We start from the raw sequence: 24,103 nt of genomic DNA, 5'->3' as shown, positions 1-24,103 counted from the left end.
TTCCACAAGAAGACTTTCCTCATCAGCATTTCCTGGGATTATATGTTCTACCCTTCAAGGACTGCCACATGGTTGTACAACTCAGAAATTCTAGCAATTCTATAAAAACTGCAGATAAAAGGTTTAAATAATATCCTCTATCACATTTTCAAATAAAAAAACCCTGAATTTTAAACATGTCTTTCTATGACCGGTTCTCCTCCCCATAACACTTGCCTTTCCTATAAATATGTTAAGCTCAGTTAAGCTTTTCCCATTGAACAAGCAGGTGTGCAAAAAGATGGATGGTTTTTGCTTTGTTCCAGTATCTCCCGAGTTAACTTTCTCGACTCCTTAGTCACAGTAAATGGCTTTTACTTATGATCATACACCCCCCACACACTTTCTTAAGATTTATTTATTTATTTATTTATTTATTTAAGAAAGAGAGCACGGGTGGAGGGAGAGGCAGGGGGAGAAGAAGACTCCATGAGCAGGGAGCCCGACATGGAGCTCGATCCGAGAATCCTGGGACCATGACCTGAGCAAAAGGCAGAGGCTTAACCCACTGAGCCACCCAGGTGCCCCATGATCTCCTTTTTTTAAATTAAGTTTTTACTTTAATTCCAGTATAGTTCACATACAGTGTAATACTAGTTTCAGGTGTACAATGTCGTGATTCAGTTCTTCCATACATCACGGGGTGCTCGTCATGACGGGTGCCTGCCTTCACCCCCATCCCCCACCCCCACCTCCTCTCTGGTAACCATCCGTGTGTTTTCTGTAGTTAAGAGTCTGGTTCTTGGTTTGTCTCTCTTTTTTTTCCCCTTGCTCATTTTTTGTGTGTCTTAAATTCTACATATGAGTAAAGTCATATGGCCTTTGTCTTTCTCTGACTTATTTTGCTTACCATTATAGTCTCTAGCTCCATCCATGTCATTGCAAGGGGCAAGATTTAATTCTTCTTTATGGCTGAGTCGTATCCTGTTGTACATACATACACCGTTTCTCCTTTATCCATTCATCAGCTGATGGACGCTACAGCTGCTTCCATAGTTTGGCTATTGTAAATAAAGCTGCTATAAACACAGGAGTGCATATATCCTTTCAAATTAGTGTTTTCATATTCTTTGGGTAAATACCCAGTGGTGGGATAGTTTTATTTTTAACTTTTTTTTAGGAATCTCCATGTTGTTTTCCAGAGTAGCTGCAACAGTTTACACTCCCACCAATGGTGTAAGAGGGTTCCCCTTTCTCCACATCCTCACCAACAGGTGTTGTTTCTTGTCTTGTTGATTTTAGCCATTCTGACAGGTAAGAGGTGTTATCTCACTGTAATTTTGATTTGCATTCCCCTGACAGTTAAGTGATGTTGAACCTCTTCATGTGTCTATTGGCCCTCTGTAGGTCTTTGTTGGAGAAATGTCTGTTCATGTCTTCTGCCTATCTTCTAATTGGTTTATATATTTTTGGGGTGTTGAGCTGTATCAATTTTTACATATTTTTGATACTAAACCTTTATTGGCTATGTCACTCACAAATATCTTCTTCCATTCCATAGGTTTCCTTTTAGTTTTGCTTATTGTTTCCTTTGTTGTGCAGAAGCTTTTCATCTTGATATTGTCCCAGTAGCTTATTTCTGCTTATTTCTCCTGCCTCAGGAGACAAACGAGAAAAATGTTTCCATGGTCGGTGTCAGAGAAATTACTGTCTGTGCTCTCTTCTGGGATTTTTATGGTCTCACATTTAGGTCTTTCATCCATTTTGAGTTTATTTTTGCACATGCTGTGAGAAAGTGGTCCCAGTTTCATTCCTTTTGCATGTATCTGTATCATCTTCCCAACACGATTTGTTGAAGCTACTGTCTTGTATTTTCTTTCTTCCTTTGTCAAAGAGTAATTGACCATGTAATCATGGGTTCATTTCTGGGTTTTCTATTCTGTTCCATTCATCTGTCTATTTTTATGCTAGTACCATACTGTTTTGATTACCCCAGCTTTGTAATATAACTTGAACTTTGGAATTGCAATACCTCCAATTTCGTTTTTCTTTTTCAAGATTGCTTTGACTATTCAGGGTCTTTTGTGGTTCCATACAAACTTTAAGACTGTTTTAGCTCTGCAAAAAATGCTATTGGTATTTTGATAGTGATTGCATTAAATGTGTAGATTACTTTGTATAATATTGACATTTTAATAATACTTATTCTTCCAACCCATGCACATGGAATGTCTTTCCATTTCTTTGTGTCATCTTGAATTTCTTTCATTGTGTTTTATAGTTCTCAGAGTACAGGTCTTTCATCTTTTTGTTTAGGTTTATTCCTAGCTGTCTTACTATTTGGTGCAATTGTAATGTAAATAGGATTATTTCCTTAATTTCACTTTCTGTTGCTTCATTGTTCATGTATAGGAATACAGTAGATTTCTACACATTGATTTTTTTATCCTGTGACTTTACTGAGTTGATTTATCAGTTCTAACAGTTTTTTGATGGAATCTTTAGGGTTTTCTATACAAAGTACCATGTCATTTTCAAATATCGACAGGTTTACTTCTTCCTTGCCAGTCTGGACATTTCTTTTTGTTGTCTGGGTGCTATAGCTAGGACTTCCTGTTAAATAAAAGCAGAAGAGTAGACATCCTTGTCTTGTTCCTGACCTTAGAGCAAAAGTTCTCAGTTTTTCTCCATTGAGTATGATGTTAACTGTGGATTTTTCATGTATGGTCTTTATTATATTGAGGTATGTTCTCCCTAGACCTACTTTGTTGAGGTTTTTTATTCTGAACGGATGTTGTATTTGATCAGACGCTTTCTCTGTATCTGCTTAAATGGGCATATGGTTTTTAGTCTTTCTTATATTGATGTAAAGTATCACATTAATGTGTGAATATTGAACCACACTCGCATCCCAGGATTAAATCCTACTTATGGTGGTATATGATTTTTTTAATGTATTGTTGGATTTGGTTTGTTAGTATTTTGTTGAGGATTTCTGAATCTATGTTCATCAGAGATAGTGGCCTGTAATTCTCTGTTCTTGTGGTGTCTCCATCTAATTTTGGCTTCAGAGTGATACTGCCATCAAAGAATGAATTTGGAAACTAACCTTCCTCTTGTATTTTTTGGAATAGTTTGAGAAGGATAGGTAGTCATTCTTCTTTAAACGTTTGGTTAAGGGATGCCTGGGTGGCTCAGTCCGTCAGTCATCTCACCCTTGACTTCAGCTCAGGTCATGACATCAGGGTCACGAGATCGGATCCCACACTGGGCTCCATGCTGAGCGTGGAGTCGGCTTAAGATTCTTTCTCTCCCTCTGCCCCTCCCCCTCACTTGTGCGTGCTCTCTCTCTCTCTTTCTCAAAATCAATCAATCAATCAATAAATGTATATTTGGTAGAATTAACCTATGAAGCCATCTGGTCCTGGACTTTTGTTTGTTGGGGAGTTTTTTGATTATCGATGCAATTTCATTGTTGGCAATCAGTCTGCTCAAATTTTCTATCTCTCCCTGGTTCAGTCCTGGTAGGTTATATGTTTCTAGGAGTTTATTATGACCCTCTTTTTAAACAAATTTTTCCAAGACTACTATCCAAACTCACTCCTTCATTGCTGCCACCCTAAGCCAGTAAGATAGTTTTACAGTCTTATATGCCCCCAATCTGCTTTTTTCAAACCTCCTCCACACTGCCACCCAAGAATCTCTCTGAAATACCACACTAATCCCATTACTTTCCTGCTCAAAAATCCCTGACGCATCCTCTCTATGTATACAACAAAATTCTTAGAATCGCATTAAATGGTTTGCATAATCTGAACACATGCAACCATTCCTGCCTCTGTTTTTCATTTACCCAGTTCCTTGCCTTTAACATGTGGTCATTAGAGTTGCTCCAAAAATCCCACCACAGCTCCAGGCCCTCATCAGGTTTATCCTCCTCCATAAAGCCTGCCCATAACATTTTCCCTTTCCAGACAAATTTTGCCCTTATCTTTATGGCAGACCTTGTATTCTTTCCTGTGTTATAGTTACTCGCACACATGCCTAGAAGCCACAAAAAAGCCTGAAAACGTGCCACGCACAATGCCTAAAACCCTTAGCAGGTGCTCAGGCAACACCTGTTGACTTTCATTCTTAACTCCAATGTCAAACTTCAGGTATGTATTTTGGATAGTTTCAGACATTTGTTGGCCAACTGTACTTCTTTAGTCAACAAGAATAGAGTCTTCACGACAACGTCCATCTATTGTCTTGTTGGCAAGCTACCCATCGGCCCATCTGTGCCTGATGCCGCAGACAGCTTGAATAACATCTGTTAGCCACATACATTCATGAGATTCTACACACACTCATCAATCAGAATCAGTAAGGCAATAAAACTAATTTAATACGTTACATTCTCTGTCCAAAGGCCCACTAACATGAACCCCAAAGATATATTATGCTCTCAGTTAACTCCTTTCAGTTGCTCTGAAACTTTGAAACAACCTATCCCAACTGGCTCATAAAACTGAGTCATCTAAGCTATACATTGAAATAACAGGTGATTATTTATTCTGCTGCAGCCCTAAACACTCATTTCATCTTACTTTTGAACAACCTTACTGAATGTGGTGCATAAACCATGAATCTTGGAACAATGAAAAAAATAAAATAAAATCAAGATGTTATAAATCAATCAATCAATCAATCCCAAAACTGGAAAAAAAAAACCACAGCAACAAAAAACCTTACATACCTATATACTTCGGCTATCATTCTGTTTCTTTTCTTCTAAGAACTTAGCGTTTCTCTATGGTAAGACTAATTTATTTCAAGGATCTGAGATCATGTTACCCTCCAATTCCTAGGACAAGGATTTCATCTTTATTATATTTTAGAAGATGGTACTTTAATTTTTAATTTTCATCTACGGTTTGAACTACCACCCCATGTTTTTTCATTGAAATGTTTACTGGGACTTTTTTTTAATACTAGTCTTGAGGGGAAAACTATGACGAAGAAAGCTTTATTTTATAATAAGTTCAACTTACAAATAATTCTCCACCATTAGCAGTATTATTGATAGATGGGATAATATTGCAGCAAGCAGCATACTGCATCTATCAATATATAAAATGGAAATCTAAACACTGGTCTAATATCTGAGACTCGAGATCATTTGATGAGCTCATACATATATGCATAACTTCAGAATGAGGAATTTTTAGTAAGTGGATTCTTCTTGTATTAGATAATCTTCATAAAGCAACTCAAGCGGAAATGAGTAGTGATTTCATGAACTTTAATCAGTTTTTAATGTCTTTCATTGTTATATAAGTGTTTTGCTGTCCGCTTTGCAGATATATGGTATTTAATGAAGATATAGTATAGTAAGCCAAATTCAGTTGCAGAGTAATAGAGTATAAAATAACCCAAATTCAGGATAGAAGCTTAGACTCAGTTGAATGAATGATCCATGTATAAAGGCCATTCAAAGTCATTTAATATTTAAGCACCAATTAATTGAATGACTGGAAATTTAAAATATTTAGAAAGGTTTAGAGGCATGTTACAGTATTAGAAAATTAAAAAAAATATATACTAGCCTCATAATCCCTGGTAGCCTGACCATTGCCACAAATTCAAAATAAACAAGCTCATTGAAATAATAATCATACCAAGATCAAAACTACATATCAAAATATACCACTAAAAACAGACATTTAAATAAATTTTCTTAAATGCAATTATATTTAGTTATTCCAGGGGGATGTGATGGTTGAATATAATGTCTCCTCAGAGAGTCAGTAATGAATCACTTGTAAGCCAGAAATGAACCCTACATATGTCTACCAACAGACATTTCACCACAGTGGCACATTTCACTTGTTAATAAAAAGCTCGTATTATCATTTTGCAATGATTATTATGCCAACTGTCTTCAATGGAAGGCTTAAAATTATCCACAAGCCAATATGTAATTTAATGATGAAATCATCACTAAAATATGTCATCATACTTGTTTTCGTAAGAACTAAAAATATGTCCCCCCAAATTCAGCAACCAGGGTGGGTAGCTAGAAGCCCTATAATATGTAGGAACTTCAATCTAAAAGTCAAGATTACTTGGAAGGAAGTCAATACGTAGACAACTTAAAGTTGTATTTTGTGTAACATGTAATTCTGTAAATATGACTTCCATACTGCTAATTGCCAACGTGTATGGACTATACCTGTCTACCTAAAGCTCCCCAGGTCTACCTCCATTTTTGAACATTGTTATCACTTCCCTTTTATTGTCAGCTATAGAGTCATAAAAATGTAACAATTCTGTATTATCAGAATGGAAGTTGATTTTATAGCCTCTCCAGAATGATTATGTGAGTCAGTACTGAGGAACCATGGTAGAATATAAAGTTTTAAAGGATTTACTATGAAAATTTGGCACTTTCATTGTCTACTAATACCTCATCGTAAGTAAGAAATACAAGTTCCTTGAAGGGATTTACTCTGTGTACCCTACTTTTTTACTTTTTTGTATGTGTGCTTTTCATACTTCTGATCCCTACCTTTGTGAGAAATCAAAATTGCCTTTTGGAAGTTGAAATTCATACTCCTCTTTTAAGTGATGAGAAAGCCCAGTGTCACCATGGGTGTGTGAGATGATGGACCTCCAAACAGACCACTGACACAACTCCAGAGCATGCTGATCCTATGTTCTTGTGAAAATCATCAGGACAATCCTCCACGGTAATTTAATTCTCAGAGTTATATTTCTAGTTTTCTGTAGATTGTACAGCTGTTTTGGTTAAAAAGACATAAAATCAGGATTAAATATTGTGATGGGCTCACTTCGGCAGCACATATACTAGAACTGAATATTGTGTCAAGGAATATAGAACAAGCAAGCCACCATGGTGTCAGGAAAAGCCAAGAAAATAACATCTTAAAAGAAGACATGTGCATAGGAAAACATCTCGTGAATAATACAACAAATGCCTCTTTGGCGGAAAAAATTCTGACCCTAAAAGAGATTATGGCAAGACTTTTAACTTGTCTGACTTCGTGCCCTCTTACTGGAAAAATGGGTGATTACAGGCAGGAAGTAAGCTGGTTGCTATTGGCAGAGCAGAAAATGAAACCCCAGCTCTCTTTATTGATTAACTTCAGACACATTTTTAAGATCACCAGTGCCAAAGCAGTTAGCATGTTGAATCCTAATTGCATTGGTAACAAATTACCACATGTGGTCTTAAATGATTTTAAATGACACAAATATGCTCACGTTCTGGAGGCCAAAGTCCTAAATCGGCATCACTGAGCTAGATGACCCGCAGAGGGAAAATCCATCCTCTGTGTCTTCTGATTTCTACTGGTCACCATATTGTTAGGCGCATGGCCACATCACCCTAGTCTTCAAGGTCAACACCACTTCCAATTCTTTATTCACGCCACTTCTCCTCTATGTGTGTTGACTCTCTTCTGCCTCTTCCCTGTACGGACATATGCCATTGCTTTCAGGGGTCATCTGGATAAACCAGGACCACCCCATGTCAAAACCTTTAATTTACTCTCATCTTCCAAAAAAAAAAAAAAATGCTTTTTGCAAACAATATAACATTTACAGCTTGAAGGGATTAAGACTTGATATCTTAGAGGGGGACATTATTCTGCTGGCTGCTAATTAACTACAGCAGATACTTAGCCATTTGTAAAAACAAGTCAACTGGATTTTGACTTGTTAATTTTTTAGCCTGGCACCATATGACAGGTCAAAAAGGACATGAAATGTAGCAGGAGAACTACATCAAATAGTTATTGGTTATGCCTGTCCAATATCCGTGAACCCCTTCATTGCCTGATAGCAAAAGACAGTTACCTACAAGCAGCAGGTCTGCTTTGCGTTTCTTACACACCAAATCCGTGAGCTACACATAGTGCCTACCGGCTTTGTGGAGCTGCGTCCTGGCAGCAAGAGAACGAGCCTCTATTAGAGCTTTGCCAATGCATATAAATAGCATAATATGGTCACACTCCCCTGCTTTGAGGATCATGCTCTAAGTCAGAGTTTACGAAGGAAAAAAGTATCCACATGTACTAATTTCTCCCACAATTGCATTTTCCAAGATTCTAAATATGAATGATACTTCCACTCTCATCATCATGGTGAACATAGCAGTATTTTGATTGCACAAATGGGGTCTCAGAAAGAAAATCAATAAGGTTGCTTTAAGGGATATCAATTTTATGCCACTTCCCAATCCAAGAATTAACTAAATAAATAAAATCTATCAACTAAATAACTTAAAATCTTTTTAAGTGAGCTAAAGAGATAAAGGAATATTCTTTAACAGTAGTTATACGTGAAGTTGACAGTTCGTACTGTATCAGTTTTAAAAGAACATAGATTTGCTTCCTTGAACATTTATTCTGTTATTCATTTATTCTGTTATTTATTCTCATCTATTATGAGCTGTTACTTGTTTGCATGTGTTTTTATATCTCCTAGAAAATTTATCTCAAAATAACTTAAACAAGCCAAAATTAAATAATAACACAGCCTGTATTTCTCCAAACTCGCTTACCTAGGAATATTGTAAATAGCAAGTCATAATAGCATAATGTCTTCCAAACAGTGTGTCTTCAATCAACAATTGTTTAGTAATTGTTAGTAAGCTACTTACTACACAAGGATAAGAATCAGCAGTTCAAGGTAAATTCACCCTCTGAGAGTTTATTGAAATCAATTCACATTAGATTAGATCAGCCATCTGCAGAAATCACTTTAAAAGTCACTGTGTCTACCAGGTCAAACGCAGAAAGGGCAGCTCTAGCCATCAAATCAAGGCTTGATAACATACATGGTTGCTTAGCATTTGTTGAATGACAGTGTCCTTTTTTATTTTTTCTGAGGAAAGACAACACTACTCATTAGGCTGTAGTTAACACAGAATATAGATAAAGGTCAATCAGAAGAAAAATTACTCGTCAGGCTCTTTCTGATTCTGTTAAGGGGAGGACATCCCCATTGGTCGGCCCAATCACCAGGAACCTGTGCATTGCTGTGGCCACTATGGTCCTTGCACAGTGGCCCCAGTGGTCTACACTGAGCCTCACTCGTCTTCCATGTTCTTTCAGAATTCTCCCAGTGGCCACTGTCTTCATGCCGACCCATGTCTAATGAGGAAAGACAGAGTGGCCTGTCCTACACATTCTGACCACGTAGCAGACACCATTTTATTAATTCAGAAGTCAGCAATCTGGTTTAAACCTTGGTCTCCTCCTGTGGTCAGTCAATCACAGAGTTGTCACAGATACACTCCTCAGGTTTAGGGACCTACAAAACTGAGCATCAGACCTCCAGATATGGGGTCCACACAAAGGTTCGCCCTCCGCAAGTCCCCATTCAAGAGGTCATCTGGTCCTCCAGGTCCCTACTCACCCCTCTTCATTGACACTCTCATTCGGTCATTCAGTCATGACTCAGGAATGTGGACTGAGTACCTACTGCGCGCCGGCACTGCGCTGGGAGGTACATCACCAAAATGATTTGCATGATCCCTGCACTCGTGGAGCTCACAGTCTAGAGCGCGAAGCAGTACTTTTAAAAACAGACTAACTGTATTTGTATCGTACTTGTTGCAAAATTAAGACTCCAATACTCCACGGTCCAAGACTGGAAAAGTGTCGCCTGGAAGCTGGAACCATCCTTGGGGGTGAACAGCCATCAGCCAGGAGAGTGCGGGAGAAGTTGATCAGGTGAGGAACAGAACACAAACAAGTACTCTGACATGGAAAAGACTCGGGTGGGGAGAAGGAGAGTCTGGAGCTCAGTGGAGAATGAGGAACCCACCCCCCCAGAAAGCTGGGGAGGCAGGTCCAGGCCGGATGTGCCAGCCGAGCTAATAGGCCATGCCAGCAATTCTCTGCTATGTTCTAGATTCAACAAAATACTCTGAGGGGACCTCATCCTTGTAAATCATGTCAGCACACCGTTGGAGGATGTCGGCCACCACCAAGTCCTTGACCATCCACCTGTCATTGTGCCCTCATTTCTAGCAGATGAACAGAAAATAAAAACAAGATAGCAATCTCTCTCTGTTGCTCTTGACAAGCAGAAGTTATCATAAAGCGTAAAAGTTAGCATAAACACTCCAGCGCCATAGACTACAGCCAGCCAGCCATTGAGTTTTATTTGTCGAATAGAACATAAATGTCTTTTTTTTAATTTTTTAATTAACACATAATGTATCATTTGCTTCAGGGGTACAGGTCTGTGAGTCATCAGTCTCATACAACGCACTGCGCTCACCATAGCACGTACCCTCCCCAGTGTCCATCACCCAGCCACCCCATTCCTCCCACCCCTTCCCTTCCAGCAACCCTCAGTTTATAGAACATAAATGTCTTAAATTGAATTGGGATGCTTTTATAGTTGGCCGCCTCCCTCCAAGGTGACCTCAGGCCCCACCACTCCCTTCTGTCTTGCCTACCCCCATCTTTAGCTCTTTACTTTGGCTGCCTGGCTGCTGAGGCCTTTTGAGTCTGCAATCCATACTCACATAATTAGGCTACAGGAGGTATGCATCTAATTCCATTGACAGAAACCAAGCTGACAGGTTTAAAAAGAAGTAATTCTTAATTAACCCTCCTTGGGTCCCAGAATCCTTTGAAAACACGGTAAAAAATATTTGGGCCTCTTGCCCAGGTGACTACATGCACACGTACACACACACACACACACACATCTTTTGTCATAGAGTTTCAGAGGAGAACACAGAGTGTCCACAAACCATTAAGGAGACCAAGAAACCCCCAAAACAAGCACATGAGCCCGCTGAAGATGAAAGAGGCAGAAAGCAATCAGGAGGTCAGTGGCAGCCAACCCACTGGGCATTTTCCCGATGGAAGAGGAGGGGGACAGAAGCTGTGGCCGTGACAGAATCGCTAGTGACAGGAACTCATCCCTTCCTCAAGGCTACCTCCTTCATACGCAGTTCAACTTTTCCCAGAGTCCAGTAAAATTCTAGAAGAAAAGAGAATGGTTACGCCATTTGTACCCATCTCGCAAGGGCATCGAGAAAACTAAGTACCCTGGAAATATTTACAGGGGCGCTCTAGCCACAAACAATTGGATTTTGTCTGCTCTAATGATGACGGAACAGTCTTCAAGGTGGAAAAAGGAACAGTGGCAAATTGAGAATAAACGTGTTGCTCCTTTCTGCAAACTGGCTTCTGCCCACTCTGAGCCCCGCTGCTGATACGGAGGGTTTAATCTTCTCAAAGGAAATACATTTACTTTTTTCCCTCCTGCTTCTTACTATCTGCAGCTCTCACTTCTTTTAGAAACAAAATTTAAAGAATTTCTGCAGTTTCCCAAAAAATTGTGTAAATGAATCTGTAGCTGTCCTACCACTAAAGAAAATGTGAAAATACGTCTTGTGAGCTTTTCTCAAATGGCCCAACCTGAGGTACCACAATTCTCTATTGAAAATCATCCTTCCGAGATTTCCAACACAATTTGGGCAAAAGATCTTAAAGAAAGTATGTGTGATTCTATGTAAATCACGAAACCTACCCAGGTAAAACGTCATCCATCTCAGAACATGGAAAGTCACACACACACACACACACACACACACACACACACACACATTCTCAAATTGAACGTTCAGCAGGCATGATGGAGTCCGCACTCCCTGAGCTACCTGGAACTTGAAAAGCTCCCACTTCACGGTCACATTTTAACTCAAGGTGCTGACCCTGGGCAAAGCACTATGCAAAGCACATTTCCACAGGACATGGTGATGGTCTAAAGTACCTACAGCAAGAGAAGACTAGCAAAGAAGCCAAGCCCTAAGCCCGCCAAGACAGCACCTCACAAAGGTACACGGTTCATGTTTCTTTTCTAGCACTGGAGGGATATTCCATGGGCAGAACAAAATCGAAATGGACCATCTGTCACTGCAGATTTCACTAAAGAAATACGTTTTCAGCAAAATGGTAAGTTTTCAAAAATGATTTCCAAGCAGCTTGGCATTAAGCACTGGAACCAGAAGTTCCTTGCAGAGCACACTTCCGAGTGAAGGACAGAAAGAAGATGTCAGCAAAGTCTTCATGAGGGAAAGAGTGATGTGCTGCCTTCAGACACAGGACGTAGTGGAAAATTAATACAGAATGTTTGAGAAGCCAGGAGATGTATTTTAAAAGCCACATTCCAAGGTAAAATACTTGGGAAGGAAGGGGAGGAGAATCAAACGTCCAGAGCATTATGCTGCGAAGGAGAAGGAGAAGAGGGTTTCTTTAGTGAGGGGCCAGGTGACTAAGTTTCTCCAGGATTCTCAGACTCTGCGGTCACTGCAAAACAATGCGCTTTAAGAATTACTCACGTGCTTTGCTAAATACTGTGCGAGACGCTCATGCAGACCTCACTCCCCCTTCTAGGAAGCCGCTGTGGATGCACAGAGAGGATGGCTGCGAAGAATGTGTAGGACCCAGCAGGAGGAAGTAGCGAAAGCCGATCTGCAGAGAACGAAGGAGATGTGGGATTAAAAGTTGCTCCAGTTCTGGGAGGTGTGGGGCTATGATAATCCTGAAGTCTATAAGGAAAGAGTGAAAAAGAGGTGTTAAGGAGGAAATTTGAAGAGCATCAGACCCCTATTTGACAGTTCGTGTTCCTTTACAGCAGTGACTGAGAAGGTCCCACCACGAGTGCAGCTGGCCGACAGACCAGAGGAGATCAGCTCCCCCAAAGATGCTCCTATATTGTAGGAAACCTGTCTGCCTCACGCTCACCTGTGCCCAATCACCATGGTGACAGAGGGCCCGTAGGGAGGCATACCACAACCTCCTGAGGTCACATCAAGGGAGCAGCCCAATCCCTCCTGACTCACATGGCAGAACCTGCCCTGTGACCCCCTCTGTTCCCCAGTCCAATATCTGGTTCATCGACCAGCCCCTCTCCTCCACACCACAAACTCAGACTGAGGACCACCGTGTTCTGCACACTGAGGTCTTCTCATTCCAGCGAGGAACTCTGTGACCAAGTGACACTCAACTGAGGGAGGGTAAGGGGCCAAAACCGCATCTTATTCATGCAGAGTAGAGTTCCTTTCCCTTCTATATGCTCCTTCTCACAAATACTCAAGTAACAAAATACTAATAAAATGGTGTGCTGGAAAGTAACCATACTCAGGTACAGCCCTTGCACATTAAGACAAAATGCCCGGAGGTCATCAAGTTGTGCATGGATTGGAGTCCAGGAACCCCCACTTTGTGTACCCTGTCACCCCACCCAGGAGTCCAATGCATGGAGGGGAACCTAAAGTTGGCGGTCTTGCTTTCACCTAAGTGAAAAGTCTTGGTCTCAGACTAAGTAACCTAAAGTCGGGGCCAGACGCACGGCAGAGAGACAAATCCATCAATCAGATTTGATGTCTCCTGTCTTCCTCCTCGTTAGGTCCTGCATCTGTCAGCTGCACTGCAGGGAACATGGAAAATGCAGACCCTAGAAAATGAGGGGGTGTCATAAGAGGACTGTTTACAGGTGGACGGGCTGTAGAGTCCTCCCCTCCCACCCCACCCCCGAGGGCCTGAAGGGAAGCGGAGAGGGAAGTACCAGAACTTGAGGAGACAAAGCTGAAGGGAGGCTGGAGGATGGGTCCAGCATGTGGAAAACACCTAGGAAGGGCGGTGGGTGGGGATGAAGGTGATGAATTCCCTGATCTCAATTTTCTTGCCTCTGTATTAGTCTCCTATTGCTGCTGTAACAAAATATCGAACAAACAAACAAAAAAGTAGTAGCTTGAAAAGACACAAGTTCATTTCAAGTTCTAAAGGTCAGAAGTCAAAACGAGTCTTCCGGAACTAAAATCCAGGCATCAGCAATACTGGCTCATCCTGAAGACTCTTGGGAGAATGTGTTCCTTGCTACTTCCAGCTTCTGGAAGTGACCTGTCTTCCCCGACTCCCAACCCTGTTACACTGGTCTCCAATTCATCGTCACATCTACCACGTCTAGCGTTGACCCTCCGGACCCTTATAGGACCCTTTGATTAAATCAGGATAATCTTCCCCACCTGCAATCTTTAGCTTAATCATCCTTACAAAGTCCCTTCACCCCATAAAGGGAACATATCTGCAGGTTCTGGAGATTAAGATGTGGACACCTTTGAAGGAAAGGCCATTATTCATCCTACTCTTTCGGATCTCCCTGGTTCTGCCCCTCACTTGAACCTGCCCAAGGCCAGAGGGCAAGGATACTTTGGCTGCAGCCCATGGAGGTCAGCACCCTGGGCCACAGACCAGGGTCAGGAAGGGAAGACGTGCTCCAGTAGAGCAAACAGAGACCAACCAGTGAACCTCCTTCACCTCAGTGTCTTCAAAACTAAAGCTGGGGTGGCAGGGGTGGGCGGTGACCATCTATTTGTAAATGCAACTTAGACCCAGTACAGGTTACAGGGGATCTTACAATCCTGTTGGAGCCCCAACCCCAGCCATGAGAAGGCTCCATCTCCTAAACAAAAAATTTGGAAGAAAAGGAAGACCTACATTTTTTATAATGCAAACCCCACCAGGTGGTTTCCAATTTATCTCCATTTCAGAGGAAAAAGCAATGAGACCTCTTTTGCCCCATTTCAAAATTTGAAACATTAACATCAACTAGTTTTGCAGAAATCTCATTTCTTAATAATCATCATATTTGTGAAGGTCACACATACGTTCAGTTTGAATCAGCTAAATTTCTCTTGACAATTCACAACTCATCCTGTCCAAAGTATTTTCAAATAAAGTGACTGTTCTTGTTGATGTTCTCTGGGGTTGAGATTTTTAGTATTTGATGATGCATTATCCCCAAATTAAAACAGAGGAATGGTTCAAAGTCCATTCATTGAAATAAAGAACAGAACTAACATGGAGACTGTTACACTGAATTCTACAGTTCGACATTACATATACATTGTTGGAGTCTTCTGTTGGAGCTGCATGAACAATATACCACGTTCTAGCTTCCAGAACACAAATGGATGTCCTGATCGTTCTGGAGGTGAGAAGTCCAAGTCCAAGGTACCACCAGGACTGATTTCTGCAAGACCTCTCTCCTCGGCCTGCAGATGGCCCCCTTCTTGTTGTGCCCTCACGTGGCTTATTCTCTGAGTGTGAGTGTGGAGAGTTCTCTCTGGTGTCTCTTCTTCTGCAGACACAAGTGCTGTGAGACGAGGGTCCCACCGTTAGAACCTCCGCTCGCCTTAATTAGCTCTTTAGAGGCCTCATCTCCGAACACTCCCAGGAAGGGTTAAGGCTTCAACATACAAGTTTACGGGAGAGGAGGACAGGACACGGTTTCGTCCATAACAACTTGAACAGTATATTTGTGGCAACATAGAGCTTGAAATAGTGTCTATTGGGACCATTTCATCCAGAAGGGTGATTTCCTACAAACAGTTGAAAAAGGGAGAATAAAATAATTAATCGTGATTATCTGAAAATTGGACTTTAATGCACCCATGTTCCATTGGCTCCATTTTCTCCCAGTGGATTCACACTTGAGAACTTTTTCTAAAGGACTGAAAGACATGGAAACCGTTCCACCATATTCAAAGAAAGTATGGTAAGCTCTCGGATAAACCAGTCCATTTCTTTTCAGGAGAAGTGCAAAATAATGGTGTCCGTCTAAAATTAATTTTCCATCTGACAAAAAGACAAACAAGAGACTAAGTGCATTCACAGGATTGGGGGGCACAGTCTGCGGCAGAGAAGCCACCGAGGGCCCCGGTCCTGTCTGCTGAGCACCTCCTATGTCTCCGGTACTGGGAAAGGAGCCGTAGAGTGATACCCACTCGTGGATCTCATCCTCCAGGGAGAAAGCACAACAAGCAAGGAAACAAGCAGACTGCAGATTGCAACAGAGTCTGTGAAGGAAATAAACAGGACCAAGGGTACAGAGCAGCTGAGTGAGGGTGCTCCAGAATGGCCAGGCAGGAAAGACCTCTCTGGGGCAAGAACCAAAGATGGAAAGAGCTGGTCCTGCAGAGAGTTAGGAAAATAAAGCAAGTGCCAACAGGCAGATGGGAGCAGAACTTCGGCACTGGAGGACCAGGGAGGAGGCCCTTGAAGCTGGAGTCTCAGTTCGGGCCAATCCCAAGGGACCTTTCCTGTTGTCTTCTCTTGTCTCCTTGGAACAATGATGACACCAGGCAGCATCTTCTCTAATCTCCTCCCAAGGCGATAACTGGACATTAAAACACATTTTGGGGGCCCAGAGACAGCTGCAATGTGACTCTGGGATCCCTTCCCTGCCATGGTGCACGTGGAACCATTCCTCGAGCCCTGGGGGGAGATACAGGCTCCATGATGTCATACCTCACACTACTGTGCTTGGGTGAGCAAATGCTTCCGGCTTCTGGGGCCGTGTTTGATACAATGCCCCGAACCACATGACAGAGTCGCCCGACAGTCGCTGTCCTTCCCGACCACCTCCGCTGGCAAGGAAGGATCTTTCACTCCACAGAAGTAAGAAGCAAGCCAGCACACTGACAGCCAGGGAACAAGCCTGCCACGCAGACCATCCTCGGGGCAGCCTGGTTTCAGACCCCGGAGGGAGACTACGGTCAGCAATGCCCCCTCCGTGACATCAAGCAATTGAAAGTATTATCCCCGTTACTTTTCTTCTTCATGTTATGTGAGTCACCACACAGGCCGTCACTGGTTTTTGAGGTAGGGCTCCATGATTCTCACTTAACTTATGATTTTATGTTTGTTATTTTAAAGCAGCAATTTTTAGGTTGAAGTTACTTTAGACCACCGTATCCAACAGTTTGGGAAACACTACTCTAAATATAACATAATTTTCGATCCATTAGCAAATGCCCTTCATCTATCTGTTCCTGTCTCGTACATATTAATTTAAGTCTCTTCTAGTTATGAGAAATTACACGTTTTCATGCCGTGTCTTTATCACTTGTCAGAGATCAAACAGAGCTAATAAGGGAGCGATGCCACTACTTTCCTGTAAGGAAACCAATACGATAGCTGGCATCCAAGATGTGTTTTGTCCAAAAGTAAAAGGTCAGAGAAAAAGGCAAAGCCCCCTTAAGAAGAGATTTGATGAGTGTTGAATACAGATAACACCTTCCAAATCAAACACTTTCACACCTGCACACAGTTCCAAAAGACAGACCGTAGCTACTTGTGCTCACAGAGACAGGAGAGCCCTTTTCAAAACTTCAGCTGGACCAGGGGAAAGCAAGGGTAGGAAGTGGAGGGTACCTGTTTGCTCACAAATAAAAGTAACAACTCAAGCTAGAAGACGTCAAAGGGATTCAGGGATGTCTCTGAGCAGCCAGTGGGAGACGTTTAGCCAGGACACAGAAACACATGGGAACCAGCAGGAGCTCTATGTACAGTTGTGGCGAATGTGCACTATACAAATGGCCCTGGCCAAGGAAGCAACCGGTGGAAAGACAGCCCGCTCCTTCCTATAATCTGTGTACTCTGGCCTACAACCGCACTTGCCTGAGTCCGCGGTTTCCACAGGCCGTGATTTCGCTCCCTAGGGGACAACCGCACCATCTGAACAGATTTCTGATGGTCACCACAGGGGCAAGTGGACACCAAGAATGCACTTACAAACACCTTACCTGGGACAACACCCCCTTACAACAAAGAATCATCTGGCCCAAATGTCCATCGTGCCCAGGCTGGGTATCTCTGATTTAAAGGGATGATGTTTTCTAATGTGCACGGAAGCAGAGCCCGGCGGCCACGCCACGTCCTCACAGGCCTGCGCAGCCCTGAATGGAAAGCTTGTGCTGATTTCCTACAGAAAGACGTACGAGGGACGCCTGGGTGGCTCAGTAGGTTAAGCGTCTGTCTTTGGCTCAGGTCATGATCCCAGGGTCCTGGGATCGAGTCCCACACTGGGCTCCCCACTCAGTGGAGAGCCTGCTTCTCTCTCTGCCTCTGCCCTGCCTGCCACTCTGCCTGCTTGTGCTCTCTCCTCCTCTCTCTGACAAATAAATACATAAAATCTTTTAAAAATAGAAAGAAAAGAAAGATGTACGAGTCACAACCTGGGAGCCGGGGCTCTGAATCCACTGGGCAGATGGTCCCACGTGTGCCCACCGTAACACCTGCCCCTTCTGTTCATGGAAATGTAACCGATGGCCAGTTACGAGCTGCTCACTGTGCCGGGAGGTGAGGAACAGAACAGTCCCCACATTTACAGGATGGTGAGGTGTACTCCACGCACACATGTCACAGCGTCCCCCTGACTCTCGGGCCCAGTCTGAGTAGAGAAGGAAAGAACAGAGAGACAAGAGAGAAAGAACTAGCTAGAACTGTTCTGTTTACAGGCAGAAAGAGCTCTGGAAGGAGACAGAACGTCATTTCTACCAAGAAGATGAATAGAGCCGATGCCGGAAACACCACTTTTCATCCTGTCATGTTATGAACATGGAACCGGGTTAAACAAAGACTCGCATGTGCTAGGACAAAAAGGAACACAACCCACCAGCCTCTGTGTGTAGTGCAACAGGTGTGGGGTTCGGAGGAGGACACTGAGCTAAGCGTCAGCAGAGTACCACACCCTAAAAAAATCGAGCAAACAAACCAAGTGCACGCCGGAGATTAATTCTGTTGTGTGACGGAGAAGGAGAGCCAGCCGCCGCGAGGGGCCGGTGTTTGTCACGGGTTATGCGTTCCGTTTCTGTGCACATGCAAACCGCTCATCGCCGATCACACCCTCTTCATTTGTTGACGACGTATTTCACCAGAATGTCAAGACTGTCCTCGGTGGTAGCGGTGCCTACAGCTCCTTAAGAACAATCACCTACGAGCGGCTCCGGGAATTTTTAACACCTGGAGAAGGCGACCCACGGCCCTTGGCCACGTGGCGCAGCAGGTTGGATCCCCAGAGAAGCTGACTCCCCAGGAGTGTTAGTAGTAGTATCACTGTGCGCGGTGTGAACAGAGCAGGGGATGAGGTGGAAGGGAAGCGAGGGCAGCAGTCCCCTGGGGGCAAGCCCAGAACAGCGCTGCTGGCCCCAGGGAGCCCCACAGCCGACGTCCCAGTGCCTGCGCCCAGGAAGGCACCTGCAGCCGCGCTGAGCTCCGAGGGGCTGGGAGCAGGATACGGAGCCGGGCAGCGGGTCAAGGAGTCCATCCCCGAGGGGCCCCAGCAGCACGGCCCCCGTCCCCCAGACCCTGCACACCTGACTTCATGCTCCGAATGGCCAACAAGACACCTTTATGATGCTAAGATGTTCCTGATTCTCTCGGATGTTTTTATTTGTTCATTCAGTCTGTATTCCGTAAGCACCTGCTATGGGCCGGGGGCTGGAGAGGCCCAGCTTCCGTGAAGCAGACTTTATTCAGTGGCCACTGTGTGTCATGGAGTGGGGGGCTGGCGGAACACGCGTCTGGCTGCCACAGCTGGGGAGGCCGAAGTCTGAGGCGCCGGCAGATCCAGCGTCTGGGGAGCGCGTCCTGGGCTACGGACGGCGTCTTCTCCCTGGGTGCGGAGACACGGAAAGGAAGCCAGTTCTCTCCTCTCCTGTTTCCTCTTCCTCTTCTTTCTCTTCCTCTTCCTCTTCTCCTTCTCCTTCTTTTATTAAAACATTTTGCAAATTTGCTGTCATCGGGCAGAGGCCACGCAGATCTTCTCTGTAGCCTTCTGATCTTAACGTACGTGCCCAAGCAACCACTCCCCCGTCTCTCCCTGTAACGGCACGAATCCCATCACGGGGGCGCGACCCTCATGACCGTGTCACCTCCCCAAGCTCCATCTCCTGACACCATCCCTTTGCGGGGTCAGGGCTTCAACCCCCAGATCTGAGGGAGACACACCCCTAGTCTGTAGCATCAACTCACCCCACCCACAGCCAAAGAAACACAACCGCCTCCTGCCTGAGATAGTCCCACAGCCCAGTTAACATTAGAGGATACGGAAGAGTAAAATATCTGCGGTCCAATTAGGAAGCAAAGAAGGGTCAGGAGAGGAAGTGGGTGGAACAGACAAGAGGAACCCACCACGCACGTGGACCTGCTGTTTCGGGAAGACGGGAGGGTGGGGCAGGCGGAGCACACGAGGCTTTCGGTCCAAGTTCCATCTAATCTGCATGCAAACAATGAGACCCAAACTGGACTTGACTTTAGTTTTTCCTCATGAACTGAATGCCTACTTTCCATGACTTCTGGGGAAGACTTAACTAAGGTAAGTCCAGAGCAGGGGTCCATGCCGCCCGCGGTCACGTGGCCGAGGGGGCCCACATCACCCTCACTAGCACCATCGCCGGCCTGCCCAGTGCTCCTTCCCAACAGTGCCGGGCACGCAGAGCGCTCACATAACCCCAAGGACATATTCATTGGTCACAACGATCCTAGAACATAGAGCCTATGGGATGGATTTATTATTACTCATGGAGTATCAGAGAACCATGTTCTGCATAGGAAAAGACCCTTTTCAATTCCAGTGTGACCTGAAACATACAGACAAAGGATTTGGGGGTAAACCATGTCCCTCCCCTGAGCCGTGGGCAGGAACTACAGGCAGCAGGAGGTTCTGAAAGAGGGAGCCCGGGCGGCTCAGTGGGCGAACCATTTGACTCGATTTCAGCCGCAATCATGATCCCAGGGTCGTGAGAGCAAGTCCTGCCTCAGGCCCCATGCTTAAAATCCCAACCTTGAGAAACTCGGGACGCTTGGAAGTTTCTGCCCATCGGAGTTCGTGCCTTGGAAGCCAGAAGCAGAGCTCATGCTCAGAGCCGCAGAGCCAGCAGAAACTCGAGGACGAAGGTAGTGCTGTCTCCCTTCCCCGCGCTCCTCTAGGCTGTTAACTCTGTGAGGCTGACCCGGGAGGGAGTCTGCCCCCAGGAGGTGGGCATGTGTGTGCACGTGCGTGTGTCTGTGCAGGAACGTGGCTGCCGTTGTTACTCTGAACTCCACTGCACGTCAGTCTTGCCACCGCAGAGTTTCTGCGCATGTATCTTTTATCTTCCTCAGTGTCTGAATTTTAAAACTACGACTCCAGGAGTGCTCCAGTGTGACATCGGAGCTCTGACGACGGTGGTCCTCGGTGTGTCGACGCTCGTAGTGAAAAGTCAGGAAGGAAATTTCCTGACTGCCCACGACAGGGAATGCATATGTCCCTGGTCTCTGGCCTTGTTTTTGACACATTCTTAGGACATGATGTTCCATCTGGGGTCACAAGGGAGCACAGCAAGCGGGTCGCTGCCCACATGCATCACGGGCGGGCACAGAGCAGCGGGCTCGAGGCGGCACAGCTATGGCCAAGGTGGGACACCTCCCGTGGCTGCCTGGCCTAAAGCCGACACCAGATTCTTCCTACTCCTTCAGCTGTTTCCCCATTAAAATTTCCAGTTCAACTCAGTGAGCCTCTTCAGCTCCTTGGTCTTGAAGAGCACACGCTCATCCACCCATCATGCCGTTTTTCCCATGCGTGACCCAGGGAGGCTGCCACACATCACGTCTCCTGCCCCCCACTTGCCAACTGAAGGCTCTTGCAACGAGGGACCCCACGGCCTAGTCCAGCCGAGGCCTGGGCTGCAGAAAGCGGGCTCTGGATCCGTACGATGCCTATTCCAGTGTCAAATACAAAGTACGCACCCGCTGCTCCCCAAACTGCCTCCCAACTTTGTGTCTGAGAAGAGAAATGGTTAATAAGACAACAAACGACTTGAAGAACACCTCAGAGAATCACACAGTTAAAAGAACAAATTGGTACTCCAAAGAAGGTAACAGTTTTACACCCCAACTTTGGCAGTGGACGGAAACGTTAATAGCGTGAAAAATTAGGTGTGAGCCTGACATTTGGGGGTCAGGAGGCTCGGTGTGAACCAGCCTTTCAGAGGGACATAAATCCTTACCCAGATCTCCTCCGATATCAGCTCTGCCAGGGAGGTAGCCCGTAAGAGCTTCGGAGTGAACTCTCCATTACAAAAGTCCGGCTTCACTCCTGTTCAAATCCCAGTCTTGGAAGACACGGCGGCTCCTTAAACATTTCAGTCATGCCCAGTCCTTTCCTGAATTGTCCTCTCTTCAGTACATCCATTTTTTTTTCTCTAATTATATTGATTTTAGCAAATTGCAGTGTCCGTCTGAGCTGATTTTCGAATACGAAAAACCTTCGATGAAAGGGAAAAACAAATGCATCGTGTTCCGGCGAGATGGGATGCATGAGTCTCCGAAACTGCCCCCAGCTTCCTCGGGAGAGAAGCAGGTCTTACGGGCAAAGGGAAAAGCACCCAGCCAAATGATGGGACTCTGGAACATAAGCAGCCACCTCCGCTGCGGGCCGGCGCTGCTCTACCCCTCGGCTGTTCGTTCCTCTCCTTGCCTGACAACTAGGTAAAAACCAAGGGTTGGAGCTGTATTTGCAATTTCTAGTTTATGTGTCAGAGGGAATCGGGAGACAACTCAAAACCGAAGTGATGTTTTAAAATCAAATACAGAGTAATTTCATCAGCCATGGGGAAGAGCCTATGCCCTGGATGGAAAATACTTGCTTTCCTTTTTAAAAATGGAAGACATTGGGGCGCCTGGGTGGCTCAGTCTGTTAAGCCTCTGCCTTGGACTCAGGTCATGATCCAGGGTCCTGGGATCGAGACCCGAGTCAGGCTTCTTCTCAGCAGTGAGGCTGCTTCTCCCTCTCCTTGTGTGTGCGCTTTCTCTCTCTCTCTCTGTATATGTCAAATAAATAAATCAATCTTAAAACACACACACACACATACACGCGCACACACACACGACCTTTCTGTACATGCTTCACAGCCACCGTCCAAGAGACCAACCACTCCCAGTGCTTAACCGCCCCCGTGTGGCTCCCGCACAGTCCCGATGGGCGGCATGCTGTGGCCACCTGCTCGCTCACCTGTGTGTGCACTTACTCATTTATTTTAAAATACTTACCGAGTGTGACTTGAGCCCCAAGTCTTTGCTCAGTACTATGCTAGAGCCTGGTGGCGCAGGGAAGAGAATAAATATGGTCCCTAATCCTCCAGGAGTTCCCGCCCTCCTGAGCAGGACTTGTGAATGGACCTGCCCAGAGACACACACTTTTCCTCCCCGGCCCGCCCCGCTTACTCCTGCGATGCCCCCATTCTCTCAGCCACGCCGATGGGAGCCTGGAGTGGACGCTGACCCCCTCTCTCCCTGTCCCAGCAATTGTGAAGGCCAGTCCCAGAGCACCTGTACCCCATGGGCCTCCCGCAGGTTGAATACAGAGGCTCCCTGGCTGGTTCTTATATTCCTCCACTGCCTTGATGTCCGATTAAGGATTGTAAAACGGAGAACCCTCACAGCCTGGGTGATACATTCCCCGGCTCCCCCACGGACTCCCCCACTGACTCCCCCTTGCACAAAACCCCAGGTAACCTCCTGACCCCTCTCTTCCCCACTGGGTGAAAACAGAGCGAGGACAAAGACTTTTTCTTTCTTGGCTGGGAAGGGTTGCCCGAGAAGACCCCAGCACCCCTTTGAGTTGTCTTCTTTGTCCTGCTCAGAACAGCCCAAGGCAGCCCTCCGCCACCCCCGACGGCCACACCTCCACCTAGCGGCTCACGTGCTTGTGCTTCCTGTTTAAAGTCTGTTTTTAAAAGGTTTCACCTTCGGGGCACGTGGCTGGCTCAGTCGGGGGAGCATGTGACTCTTGATCTCAGGGTTGTGAGTTCAAGCTCCAATGTGTGCCGAAGAGCTTACTTAAAATACAAAAAAATGTTTTTAAAGGTTTCACCTTTTTCTAAGGTGACCAAATATGACACCATGGGATGGAGACATTTTTATTTTTAAGTAACTATAACCCTCAGAATGGACTCTCACATGCACTTTCTCAGACTCCTGCATTGTCTGAATATGGCACTCCTGCGTGTGTGTGTGCACACGCACACATATTTGCTCACATGTGTTGTTTCCCGTATGCTTTCTTCAGCAAGCCTTCCCCCAATCCTGCAACAATCCTGCAAACGCATTCTGCAGTTCTGGGCGGGGAAGCATCTATCATTGATGACCTTCCCGGGGACCTCTCCCACTTCAGGAGCTCAGCATGCAGGCGAGCCAGTGCTCACAGGCAGAGCAGGATGAAAGCCTTGGGCAAGTCTGGGAAGGTCTGTCCTGCCCTCTTCTTCCCC

Source organism: Mustela putorius, unplaced genomic scaffold, assembly GCF_011764305.1.
Source record: "Mustela putorius furo isolate JIRA1106 unplaced genomic scaffold, ASM1176430v1.1 tig00000905_pilon_pilon_pilon, whole genome shotgun sequence".
NCBI lineage: Eukaryota > Metazoa > Chordata > Mammalia > Carnivora > Mustelidae > Mustela > Mustela putorius.
The sequence above is the reverse complement of the archived record's forward strand: the minus strand, read 5'-3'. Positions refer to the sequence as shown.